General features: G+C 36.8%; 1 pseudogene; it reads left to right on the forward strand.

Annotated features, from left to right (window-relative positions):
* LOC127185434 (GTP:AMP phosphotransferase AK3, mitochondrial-like) overlaps positions 1-7220 on the forward strand; it is a 31619-nt pseudogene extending 24399 nt beyond the window's left edge.
* The last annotated feature ends 7189 nt before the right edge of the window (positions 7221-14409 follow it).

Consider the following 14409-nt stretch of genomic DNA (forward strand, 5'->3'; position numbering starts at 1 on the left):
CATACTCTAATCTTATTGCATGACACTCATTCTCTGTCTTTCTTCTCATTTCTATCTCTCTTTAAAAATGCACATGTGCACAGATAAACACACATATGAAGATTTATTTTCCCAAATATCAATATTCAGTCCCTAAATGTATTCTGTATTACATAAGTTAAATTCAATCAAATAAATAACAAGCATTGAGAGTAGTGTGTATAAATGGAAACATATACAATAATAAGGGATCAGTTGATATACCTATAACTATCTATCTATCTATACATATATATATATATATATGTGAGCATGTTTTTAAAAATATATTTATATTTAAAATATGTAAGTACAATTAAAATTAAATGGTAAGTGTGTATTATCATAATATTTTAAAAATTCAAAATATGCCAGCATTTTATCATAAATAAATAAATATATTTGATATATAAATATACATATATTTCAATTGATCTTTTATTTCACTTAAATGTTCTTAAAATTGAAAAGTGTAGCATATCTTGGAGTGAAGAACTGACTTGTATAATATATTATAATAAATCATCATTGACAAATTACCCCCCTCTGCTGAGCTGTAAGGAGACACTATTAATCCCAAAGCATCTGGCCTCATTTTGGTTTAGCATTACACATACACTTTGGTATGATTCCATGAAATATCTGATGTCATATGTAGTAAACCTTTAATCTCACTTGTAGAATATCCTTATAAAAATATTCAGTGAGTCCTATGGTGGCTGCATAAGTTTTCAAGATTTAGTCTTTGTAATGTAGGTATTTCATTATTTCTGAAGATTATTGAACTTATTGTTCAGTTGAAATTATATTTTCTACTGTTGTACGTTCCTGAGTTCCTTGTGTCAATGTTTTTCTTAATATATCAAGTATCTCACATTGTATTTTAGAAAAAATAAACTTAGCTTTACAACATCTTTAGCCCTTGTTAGATAATCATATAGGGAACCTCAAGAGGGAAACATGATAGAATTATATTTCTAAACTAGTGATGTCCAAGTAGAAACACTTCTTTATTGAACTGAGGTCTTCCATAAATCAAAGAAAGAAATGCAAATTATATTAAATTTAACATTATACTAAACCAATCTCATAGCAGCCATCCTAGTTTATTGATTAAAACTTGTTAATAATTCTGTTTTTCATATATTTGAAAAAATATATGACAAGATATATTATATATAGTAATGAAATAACATTTAGAATATAATAGAAACACAATCACATCTAAAGTCTGTCACCTCATTTTGTTAAACACAAAAAGCTGTTGTGTTTAAATAAAATGTAATAAATGAAATATTTACTTCTCTGAATAAATATAAAGGCAATATATTTGTTTTAGCACTAAACATGCATAGATATTAGGCAGAGATATGCTATATATAAAGTTCATAAAAGTTGAGTTCTTCAAGCAGCTCTATATTAAGAATTGTCCAGTGTGCAGTTAAATATAGTTCCAGTGACAGTTTCTTGGCTAACTTAGTAATTCAAGAAGTAACTAAGTTTGTTTCCAATGACCACGTGACATTTTTACCAGGACATAAGAGGGTAACTATATTCGTTCATGGAAAAACTATTCATAAGTAAGATGTTTTCCATATGTTATGTATCATGAAATATTTATTCTGCTTTCCCCATGTTATATGCTATAGCCTCTAGTTGAAACAATCAATGAAGAAGGAACATTCAACTTACACTGCAATTGCTCATGTTTCACTGTTTAGTGGCAAGTAAAATTATAAAAGAAAAATGTCATTGTTAGTATACATTAAATGAAGGGAAAGTTAAAGGAGAAAAGTTAAGAAGCTTTAGTATATGCATTGCAATTCTCTATATCAAAACAAAGTCTTAAAATATACCAATAAAAAAGTGTTTATAACTAGCAGATGAATAAAAAGACTCCACCTCCAGTTCTTAAATTATAGCTCCTTCCAGATTAAAGAAAACCTCCTAATATAGTATTCACTTTATATACTCTGGCAACATCCTTTTTTATTGCACTAGAAACTGATGTTGAATTTCTTGAATAATTACATAAATAATCCATGCACTTTACTTACTTGTGTGTCCATGTCTAATGATATATTGTGCATGTAACTTTCAGAAATATGATTTATGACCCTTTATATTACCACAGAGGGGTGTTTACTTGAAATATGTACTTGAAAAAATATCATATAAAATGATGTTATTTGATATATATTCAGAAATGATCTGTTTTTTAAGAAAATATGAGCTGAAAAACCTAGTTTCAATTAAATCATTTTGAGAGCACTCCTAATTGAATTTTCAGGTTTACATGATGTAACAGACTAATGCACATGAATATATAAATTATATTTATTTTATTCTCTAGTAGTTTGCTTTGGAATCAAATATAACCGTGAATTGGCTAGTACTACCTTCAAAACATTATAAAGCAAATCCACATCATATAAATCTAAAATAAAATGTTCAATATGTGAAGAAATTTCTAAGCAAATTCTGAAGCCCACTGAATATTCATTTCACTTCATTGTTTATCTTGGATACTATATATGTGGATTTATAAAAACTAAAATAACCCTTAAAGATACATTCTTGAAGGTTTTGTGCTTCAGTTGATATCCCAAAACCTCTACAGGAGGCCTGCCAAAATTATGGAAGATAGCCAATTCAGGTTCCATGTCCCCCATTAGTAGGAGTCATTGCTTCTGTTACTCTTATAGGTGTCATGAAGTTTCCATTGCACTAACTTTCCACCTCACCTTGAAATGCCCCCCAATTCCAGTTGTTTCCCTAGTATTTCCCTCTCCCATCTGATCCCTCCTTTTGGCACTCCCACCTGTCCCCAGTCCATCCATAATATCTATTCTGTTTTTCCATTTCAAAGAGATCTTTGCTTCATCCAATAGCTTTTCTTTGTTAACCTCTTTGGAACTGTGGACTGTAGCATGTTTTCTTTTCTTTTATGGCTAATATCCACTTATAAGACAGTAATAGTGATTTGTCTTTTTTGGTCTAAGTTAGCTCATTCAGGATGATTTTTTCTAGTATAATCCATTTGTCCACAAATTTCATATCATTTTTAAAGCTAATGTAACACTCCACTGTATTTATGCACCACATTTTATTTAACAATTCTTAAGATAAAGAATATCTAAGTTCTCCTTGGTGGGAAGGCCCAGCTGCACACAGAAGAAGGGGAAGCAAGCTATCCTGATGAGACCTGATAGGTTGTGGTTATATGGTGGGGGAGGAGGTCCCCTTCTGTCAGAGGTCTAGGAGAGAGGAATAGGGCAAAAGAGGGATCGAGGAAAGAAGGGAACCAGATGATACAAGTGAGGGGATGACAGATGAGATGTAATGTGGATAAATTATAATAAAAAATGAAAAACAAATGCTATCTTTATCCAGCACTCAGCGAGGCAGAGGCAGGTATACTGCAGTGAGTTTGAGGCCAGACAAGACTACACAGAGAAACCCTGTCTCAACAAAAACAAAAGCAAACACACACACAAACACACACACACACACACACACACACACACACACACACACAAAACACACACACACCAGCTTGAGAAGGAAAGAGTTTATTTGGCTCATGCTTCCAATCACTTATACTCATCAAAGGAAACCAAGACAGGAACTCAAACAGGCCATGGAAGGGTGGGTGCTGGTTGCTGTTTTGCTCACCATGGCTTGCTCAGCCTTATTTCTTACAGAATCCAAGACCATCAGTCCAGGATGACCCTCTGTCATCAATTATTAATTAAGAAAATGCCTTTCAAGCCTGCCTACAGCCCAATATTATGGAGAATTTATTTTTAGCTGAGGTCCCCTCTTCTTTGATGACTTTTTTGTGTCAAGTTGAGATGAACCTATCCAGCACAAGCACTCTTGGGCATATACACAAAGGAGACTTCATTCAATGACAGACACTTACTCCACCGTGTTGAATAGAACCAGAGAGTTTAGATATAGACTAAGGGGCTAGCATGTGGCATATATCCCAAATAATTGAAATAGGATGTGTTATTATGCATGGATGTGGGGTGTGGGACAGGAAGAACAAGCATGAAGAGGTAATTTTGGTAGAAATGGATAAAACTAAGGGCCTTTTGATGAGTAGTTTGGAAGCCTAAAACAGTAGAAGCTAGCATAGATGTATATGAAAGTGGTGGTAATAGTTATGACAGAGACCCAATTAATATTTCTTGTCACCAAATAAAATTTCTAGCACTGAGTTTGGATTACAACTACTTAAGTTGTTGAATGACCTGAGACAAAGTAGTCCAGAGACGTAGAGTCAAAACAAGTATTACTTTATAAAGGAAATAAAGAAAGAAACATGGCAATAAGTGACTCCTAATATATTCTACTATACTCATAGATCAGGGCCTTGCTCAACCACCATCAAAGAAGCATCCTCCTGTAGCAAATGGGAACAAATACAGAGGCCCACAGACAGGAATTATTCAGAGTGAGTACATTAGTCAGGGTTCTAGAAAATAACAAAACTTATAAAATTAATCACTGTTTATATATAGAAAGAGAATTTATTGACTTACATGCTGTAGTCTGGCTAATCCAACAATGGTTGCCTATAATTGTAAGGCCTAAGGACCCAGTATCTGTTTAGTCCACAAGGATGAATGTCTAAGTTTGTCTTTAGTGTATGCTAGAATCCCAACGAAATAGGCTTTGGTATCAGTAAATAAATGGACTTCCTAGTGAGGCCAAACCAAACAAGCAAAGAACAAAAGCTTCCTTTCGATTTCCTTATATAAAATTCTAAAAGATGGTATCACATAGATTAGAGGTGTGTCTTCCTGCCTCATATGAGAACTAAAGTTATGTCTTCCCACCTTGAAGTTCCAGATGAGAAGAATAGCTTTTCATTTCAAATCAAGCAAAATTTCCTCAGGTATGCCCTTTTATTTGGGGGGTTGAGTAAATTCCTTATATAGTCAAGTTGACAACCAAAATAATCATCACAGTGAGAGATCTTGGATCACTCAGCCCTAAGTTGAATGGCTCTGTCAAATTCTACCCCCCACAAGGGTTCAAGGAACCCTGTGGAAAGGAGGAAGAAAGAATATAAGAGCCAGAGGGGAAAGAGGACACCAAGCAAACAAGTCCCTTTTAAAGCAAATGATCAAAGCCTAAATAAACTCATTCAGACTGAGACAGCATGTGCAGTTCCTGCATGGATCTGTATGAGATGGGATCACATTGCTGAAAACAAAAGCAATCACTAACAAAGAAGCAATCACTAATTGATAATCACTAACAAATAATAAGTGCGTTTTCTAAAAGGGAGTCTCATTGAGAAAAGAAAACAAAATAGTCTTAGGAATTGGCTGAATGTGCATGCCCAACAGTAGATGGCCAACAGAAAATGAACTGAATGGCATCTTTGGACATTCCATTTCTCATAGTTTGAATTATGGCTCTTCCTTTTGTTTTATTCTTTTTATTATTAATTTTATTTCAACTGAGAATTCTTTTAAAATGAGAGTGATAATGATAATTAATGGATGCATTTGGTGTTTCTCTCATCTTATCGATACTCAGAATTATTATCTTCTAAATCCTATAGCTATTTTTGTATCTTCATTTTTTCCTTGTTCCCTTTTCTAACTGATTTTTATTTGAGTCACATGTTCCTACACACTTCTTTTCCATAACACATCTTCATCCCCAAGATACAATCTCCTAGTCTTTTTTAATGAGCTTATGCACTCTAGATATTATCAAATAGATAAATGATAAATATAATCACTATCTAGATTTCAAATTTCCTCAACCATTTATCTGTATGTGTCAGAGAATCATGAAGCCCACCCCTTTCAATCTAAACTAAGTTCTTTAAGCCCTGCATTTTATCTTACTAATTTCTGACTAGCCTTTTACAGTTGATGATCTTTGTCCTTCCAGAACACTGAAGTTATACTCACCAACTGTAACAGAAACAGTATTTTAAAAGTTATTTTAAGCCTCAGAAATAATAAAAACATAACTATACCAAACATGCAACTACACTTAAATAACAAGTCACTTCCATAGCTCATGCATATTAACAAACTAGAGAACAAAGTAGGTAGGTTAATCCAAACTTGCCATTTATGCAGAAGACTTATAAGATATACTAATTGTAATCTACTTAAAATATACTAATAAAAAGATAATTTGAATAACAATACCCTGAAAAGAAAAACAATGCTGCTCCAGAAAGATGGATTATATTAAATGAAACATCTTATCACCAGGAAAAACTTACTTGTTTATGAGTCACCAAAGCCTCAGAGGCACGTACATTATCACAAGCTATTGCTATTGTCCTTGGTTGCACAATATAACTGTTTAGTAAGACTAGTTGGCTGAAACACATGTCCAATCAGTCTTTGCTGGTGGATACCCCACAACAAGAACAAATTGAAATATTAAAAATTATCATCAACCCTGACCATTGCCTGCTTAGAGCTGCTAGACGGCCAGGTACTCAGAGCCTGTGAGCAAGCAGGCCAGGCTCAGCCCAGCTTCTGCGCAGCCAAGTTCTGTCACCTTGGGTGAGTCTGGATGGCTGTGTGCTGTGATCATGGAGGCCCTGGGCTCAGGAAAGTGTGTCATGTTGCCATGCCTCACCAAACACTTTGAGATAAAGCACCTCTTCAGTGGGGACCTGCTTTGCCAGAACATGCGGCAGGGCACAGAAATCGCTGTGTTGGTGAAGACTTTCACTGACCAAGGAAAGCTCATCCCAGATGATGTCATGACTCTGCTGGCCATTCATGAGCTGAAAAACCTCACCCAGTGTAGCTGGATGTTGGATGGTTTTCCAAGGACACTTCTGCAGGCAGTAGCCCTGGATTGAGCTTATCAGATAGACACAGGGATAAACCTCAATGTGCCCTTTGAGGTCAATAAACAACACCTCGCTGCTCAATGGATTCATCCTGCCAGTGGCCGAGTGTGTAACATTGAGTTCACCCTCCCAAAACTGTGGGCATTGATGACCTTACTGGAGAACCACTGATTCAGCATGAGGATGACAAACCAGAGATGAGGATTAAGAGACTAAAGACATATGAAGTCCAGACAGTATTACCAGAAAGAAAACATTGTCCAGAACAGAAACCAACAAGATCTAGCCCCATGTATATTCTTTCTTACGAACTAAAGCTTCAGAAACTATCCAGAAAGCTTCTGTTACTCCCTGAGTAGGGCAGTGATTAGAATGAAGCAGGGCCTCCTTGCCTCTCTTTTCCTTGACTCACCTCTTTATTTCAAAGCTCTTTTCCTAAGACTTCTCTGAAAATTTATGATTTCTTCTTAATAGCTTTCTTTTGGGTATTACCAAGAATGTGCCAAATGAGTCAAATACTAAGGCTGATCTGTTAAAATAATCTCAAATGTTTGGCCTAGAATCTAATTGTCTTCTGTGGATGTGCAACTAGAAAACATCAGAAATGTTGAAATTTTAAAAAACAAGTCAGATTCAAGCGACACCACATGCTGGCGATGATGTGGGAAGAGAGGAACACTCCTTCATTGCTGGTGGGAATGCAAACTAGTACAGCCACTTTGGAAATCTATCTGGTGCTATCTCAGAAAAATGGGAATAGGGCTTCCTCAAGACTATTCCACTCCTTGGAATATACCCAGAAGATGCTCCAGCACACAACAAGAAAATTTGCTCAACCATGTTCATAGCAGCCTTATTCATAATAGCCAGAACATGGAAACAGCCTAAGTGTCCATCAGTAGAAGAATGGATAAAGAAACTGTGGTACATATACACTATGGAATACTACTCAGCTATTAAAAACAAGGAATCCCCAAAATTTGTGGATAAATGGATTGAGCTAGAAATGATCATAATGAGTGAGTTAACCCAGAAGCAGAAAGAATCAAATGGTATATACTCACTTATATCTGCATACTAGCCCAAGGGGCATGTCCCACGAAAGCCTTCACTACCAATAAACTGGGACAGAGGGCAGGACATCCTATTGGGACTCTAGATGAGAGAAGCATGGGAGAATGGCAAAGTAGAAGGATCCAGAGGGTCCTAGAAACCTACAAGTAGAACATTATGATAGGCAGATTTGGGCCCAGGTTTCCTGCTCAAATTAAGGCACCAGCCAAGGACAATACAGGCGGCAAACTTTAAACCCCTACCCAGATCTAGCCAATGGTTAGAACATTCTCCACAGTTGAGTGGAGAGTGGGGTATGACTTTCTCACGTACTCTGGTGCCTCACATTTGACCATGTCCCCTGGAGGGGGAGACCTGGTGGCCCTCAGAGGAAGGACGGCAGGTTACCAAGAAGAGACTTGATACCCTATGAGCATATACAGGGGGAGTTAATCCCCCTCAGGAACAGTCATAGGGGAGGGGAATAGGGAAAATGGGAGGGAGGGAAGAATGGAAGGATACAAGGGATGGGATAACCATTGAGATGTAACAAGAATAAAATAATAAAAAAAAATTTAAAAAATAAAATAAAAAATTGGATATAATATATAACATTTCAAAAATAAAAAATAATAAATAAATAAATAACAAGTCAGAGCACAATTTAAAAAACGCAACCAGCCATTGTCTAACCTTTTTAATTAGTCAACATGGGTGACTACATCGTCATGTTTTTCTGGAAAAGTTAAAAAAACTACATGTCACTTGAGGCAGATAAATAATCTCATTAGGGGCTTTTGCATAAGCCAGTGTACCATTGCAACCCCCAAAAGATGTTTTCTAGCCTAATGGGACATGATAATGGAAGACACTGTTATAGATTCCAGAAAGAAAACAACTGGCTTTACAGATGTTGCCAGATGGAAACTCACTGCTATTTACAGGAAAAGCAAGTGCACAAGCCACCATGCTATACAAGCTCTGCTAGTTCAATTTGCTACAAAAATGACATTGGTGCTTAAGAACACGCCACTTTATACAGATTGTTTTCTTTTCCAAACCTGCATGTACTGAGGTATATAATTTGTGTTAACTGATATGTAAATTCTAGAATGAGCGATGGTGACTGGCAATGGAATTAAGTTCTAGGTTATCATATATTATTCCATCTGAATACTGTTGTTTTAAAATCTGTCAGTTTCCCTCTTTGATCCAAGTGGACTGTCTGCCTTGATGAGCAAGTGATAGTTAAAAGAAAACTAAAGGGTAAGAAAGAACACCCATAGTAGTTTGCCACTGAAGAAGTAGAGGGGAAGTGCCAGGGAAGTGTCTTGGACAGAAAGACCAATCAAATAGTCAACAGATGTAGTAACAAAGGGAATTTGCCCAATAGGTTCAAAAGCACTGAAGCTGAATTCCATTGAGGACATTTATACCTGTATTGAAGTTCTTGAATTCAAGCTGCTCTTGTCTCAGGCTCTCTTAAGTTCTAGGATCACTGTGTGCTACCACTTCCCATCCCATTTTAAAGGGAAACCACTCTTTTTGGCACCATTTTAGTAGCCGCCTCTTCTACCTACAGCACTGGGAATCTGACTCAGCTTTGTGTGCTGGACAGGAACCCTATCACTGTGCTATCTCCAGGCCTTAGGGTTTTTGTTGTTGTTTGAGACAGGATCTCACTATGTAGTTCTGGCTTTCCTGGAACTATGTCATCACCAGGCTGGCTTCAAACTCAGAGGTCCACATGTTTCTGCCTCGCAAGTGCTAAGATTAAAAACATGCACTACCACACCCAGGCCCAGTACTTAGGTAGTGAGGTAGGCTTTCACTATGTAGCCCAACCTGGTCTGTAATTATTATGTAGTCCAAGTTGCCATCACATTCATAACCCTCTTGTTTCAGCCTCCTAAGTGCATAAATTACAGGGGTATACCACTAAACCAACTTGGAAAAACCACTTTAAAATATCAGTCACTATAGATTCATTAGTGGGAGAAGGGTTTATTCTTATATATTGTGGCCTGAAGTGAGAAAATACGATAAATGGAAGAAACAAATTCTACCTTTCCGGAAGATGTATTCTTACTTGGTGCTAAATCAAAGAATCAAGTCTTTGTATAAGCCTTTGAAATTCTGACCTTTTTTATTTCAGACACTTGAAGTACAAATGCCAGCAAGTGGTTCTTATATTTTGGGAGTGAGGAAGAAATTTTGATTTTTAAATTTTATTTTTGATCTTTCAAAATGGACTAAGCCTTAGGATTACAACTAAGCCTTAGGAGCACATTGTCCTTTGTCAGTGTCTCTTTAATGCCTTTTCTGAAGGTTAATAACTGCTTTTTAAAAATGTTGTGAGCTGTCTAAACCCGGAGATGATCAGCAACATCCAGCGATATCAGCACTGTGGCTGTTGCCTTTTGCCTCTGGCCCTTCAGAGGCCCTTAGTGCCCTTCCTATATGCTTCTGTGATGTCTTAGTGGCTTCTAATAGTTTTCAAAAAGTAAAAAAATATCAAGTTGTCTTGCGATTGCTGTTGTAGAGCGATTTTCACAATACCTTGCCTTTAGCTCTTCAATGTAATGACTGAAATTTCTTGTCTTGTTAGACTTCAGCCAGATATTTAGGTTGCTCACTTATAAATGCAACTATCATTGCCATAGGCACCATTTGACTATGTGCACAGGGTATATGCCTGCAACAGAAGCTACCAACAATAAGTGAGCAACTCAGTTGCTCTTTGCATCCATGTCCAACAGTTGGACTTGGTGCACCCAACATATACTACATTTATGGGCTGCTGGAACACATGGAGGAGCCAGTGCTGTAGAAGCAGATTTGGGAGCACATCATCCCCACAGAAGATAAAGAGCTGAAAAATGGTAATGATCTTAAGTGGAAGTTGCTGCTAGAACGTGATGGGGGAATGGAGCAGCTTTTGGAACCTGAGAGACTGATAGAGGCACTGATAGGAGATATGACAATGGAAGATGAGTATGCAGAGACTGCTATTTCCCCAGAATAACTATAAAATGGCAGGTTCTTTTTTGGAAAATGGTTTTAACAACTGGACTGATGAAAGTGGAAGAAAATATGGTAGAGCAGAACTGTGTACTTCGTGTTGTGATGGCAAAACTACAGACACAGCAACTAAGGGTATGGGAGAGATATGAAAGAACAGCTGCAAGAAGACAAAGAAAATAAAATACTGAATAGGGCTGGTCCTTGGCACATTGAAAACCATCAGCATGGAGCCACTTCTGGGAGGGAGAAGAGCTCAGGGCCACAATATTGCCCTCAGGCTGTCTCTTGGCAGCAGGACTAGAGCTCATGTAGGTCTGTTCCCTGGATGCTCTGCCTAACCACAAGATCACCTTGACTCTGGATAATAGCAGGATATACAAGATGAGCCTTGCCATGTCCAGTATTTATGTTGCCTCAGAAATCAGAAACCTTGAACCAGAACAATTATAGCAGAGGGAAGGAGGCTTTTCTGTACCACCAACAGTATAAATAAGACACAGAGACATTCATATAGTTTAATCTTAGGTCTTTAGCTATCCAGATTCCCAGCTACCATAATAGATTCGACCCTACTATTCTACTTGCAACTCATCCTGTGGCTAGCTCTTTTACCTCCCCACTCTTGTTCATATCTGTTTGTTTCTCCCTCCTTCTGCCTCTGAAACTTTCACATTTCTTTCCTCTCCCAGAGTCCCTCACTCTCCTAGAAGTTCTGTCCTCTACTTCCTGTCCCAGATATTGGATGTCAACTCTTTATTATAACCAATCGGTAAAAAACTGCCTGACCTTCAAGTATCTGAGCAGATGTTTACAAATATAAAGCCAATGATAGGCCATAGAAATCATATTCCCAAAATCCTGCCACTACATAGCTCTCTGCTGGTACAGAATTAGCAATTGAAAATACAGAGATATGGGGGCTGGAGAGATGACTCAGTAGTTGAAAGCACTGGCTGCTCCTCTATAGGTTTTGAGTTCAATTCCCAGCAACCATGTGATGTCTCACAACTCTCTGTAATGGGATCTGATTTCCACTTCTGATATGCATATACATATCAGCATTTACACACATGAACTATATCAATAAATAAAATAAAAAATATAGAAATATTCCTTCAGATATGTCAAGGAAATGTACCTCAAACAACCAATGACTTGATGCAATGAATATTTGCATATTAAGCTGTTTGGCCAAAAAAATATATATTGTGTGACACAATGTGGATTTTCAGTACCACTTCAACAACAAAAAAAATATGAATTAAAGATGTAGGTAAGGTGGAGGAATGGAGTGGGCATGTGCACAGTGGAGAGATGTGATGCCAGTGATGGGTGTGGGAAAAATCTGTACCTGACCGTGGGAGCAAGTTGTGGAGCAGAGTTGGCAGAGTATTATGCAGCCTAGAGCTCAAGCAGGATCTGTCCCTGACCACACTGCCCAATTGCATGCTTGTTTTGGCTCTGAGTAATAACAGGATGTCCAAGATAGAGAATGGTACATTTTCTCAATTGGGCCTCCTCAAAACACCCCCATGGTCTGTTCTGACCCCAGAGGCCATATTCATGTATGCAATTCGTGCTACATCCAGAGAATGTGCTGGTGTTCATGGTCTGTGCTGCCATGCTAGGTTATGTTGAAACCAGAGGTACTTGTGGATGTCTGTAATCTGTTCCCCTACAGGAGGCCATGTTGATGTCCATGGTCTATGTTACTGCCAAAAGCCCATCTGCACATTCTTGGTCTTTGCTGCCTGAAGCCATAATGTCTGTGGCCAGTTCTGCAACCAAGGGAGATATGGTGTCCATGGTCAGTGCTAAGATTGAGGGCAGTGTTGATTTCTGTGTTTTGTACTGCCACTGAAGATGAGGCTGAGGTCAGTGGTCTGTGCTGTAGCCAGAAACCATTTGGAAATCCATGATCTATGGTGCCACTGACTAAATAGCAAGGAAGCTTCTATTGCAGTGATATCAATAATGGCAGATTCACAATTGAAACTTAGAGAATCTTAAACCCTCTGTAACAACCTCTGTATCTCCACACCCACACAGGAAGTCATTGAAGAGAACTATTAAAATTTGTGATAAGGATGCTGAAATGTAACACTTCAGTTGATGGCTTCTGGCAAGAGTGGAACAGGAGATCTGTTTTCTTTAGAAGGCTGACCACAGGGAGTTTGACTATGCTCCAGTGAATATATGGACAACAAAAATTGAGTCTGGCATTTTTTCTTTCTATTTTTTTATAGAGAGAGGTGGAAGTGGCCACACTCACAGTTGAATGGACCTTCGAGGACTGGTTAGTGAGTTAGAGTGCATTATATGAAATTCCCAAATAATAAAAATATCGTGTTGAATTCAAAAAGAATTAAAGTGAACATTTTGGTAAAAACACATCTATGTACTTGCACTGTATATGCATAGATGTCTAAAAACAATCTTTTTGAATTATAGAATTTTTGAAAATTATGGCACTTCTTCCAAAAATGAATCATTAAATTATTTTGTTAACATATATTTAAGTAATGGTAATATTTAACTGTTATGAATATATTGAAGCTACACAGAAGGGACCAGCTATTGTTAATGAACAGTGGATGGCTAATTTATGCTAATTAAATTGAACAGAAGAATAAAGGAAAATCATTTTGCTAAGTTGTTAATTTACATAAATAATAAAATTAATCTGTCATTAAATGCCTTACTTATATATTTTTTTATTTAGATATCTTTTCTTATCTCTGGTCAGATCCACTAGGTGCTGATTTTGCAGTTTGCTTCTTCTCCAAGAGAACTCTATTTACCTTATCTCCAGTTTTATATCTGGCGATGTATTGTAGCCTCTAAGTATATAGACAAACCTAGTTAGACTCATTATCAACAGGATAGTCTTAGCCAGAAAATGAGCTAGTATTTTTTATAATGTGATAATTATACAGACTAGGGATATTTTAATACATTTTTCCATAGGCATTCTTTTTGTTTATGTGTATTTTTGTGAACACTTTCCATTCTCCTTTTGTCCATATATAAAGTAATGAAAACCTTGAAATCTAAGAAGGCTGTGATGTCTTTCTTTTCAAATACTACATCAAGTGTTTGTTCTGGTTTTGGATCTAAAAATATAAATATTTCACTTAAAGAAGCTTAATGTAACCCTAGAACTTCTTTTTAAATGACTTTTCCTAGTAAAAACACAGGAAAAATAAGCATAAGTTTTACGCTAAGCAAGTTACTTACAAAGATTCCCTTTGTACTGAAACTAAAAAGAGTTTCTCATTTTTTGGTTACATTTCTTGTAATATTTAGTTTCAAACATCCCTAAAAGGTTACAGCAAGAGTTTACTACCAAACACAACTAGTTTTAATTACTAACCTCACTTACTGTAAATTAGGATGGCAATGATCTTTACACTCTAATTTAAATGTGGACTTACTTCTTAGCAGTCTTCTTGTAATAATGAGTGGGC

Source organism: Acomys russatus, chromosome X, assembly GCF_903995435.1.
Source record: "Acomys russatus chromosome X, mAcoRus1.1, whole genome shotgun sequence".
Classification (NCBI taxonomy): domain Eukaryota; kingdom Metazoa; phylum Chordata; class Mammalia; order Rodentia; family Muridae; genus Acomys; species Acomys russatus.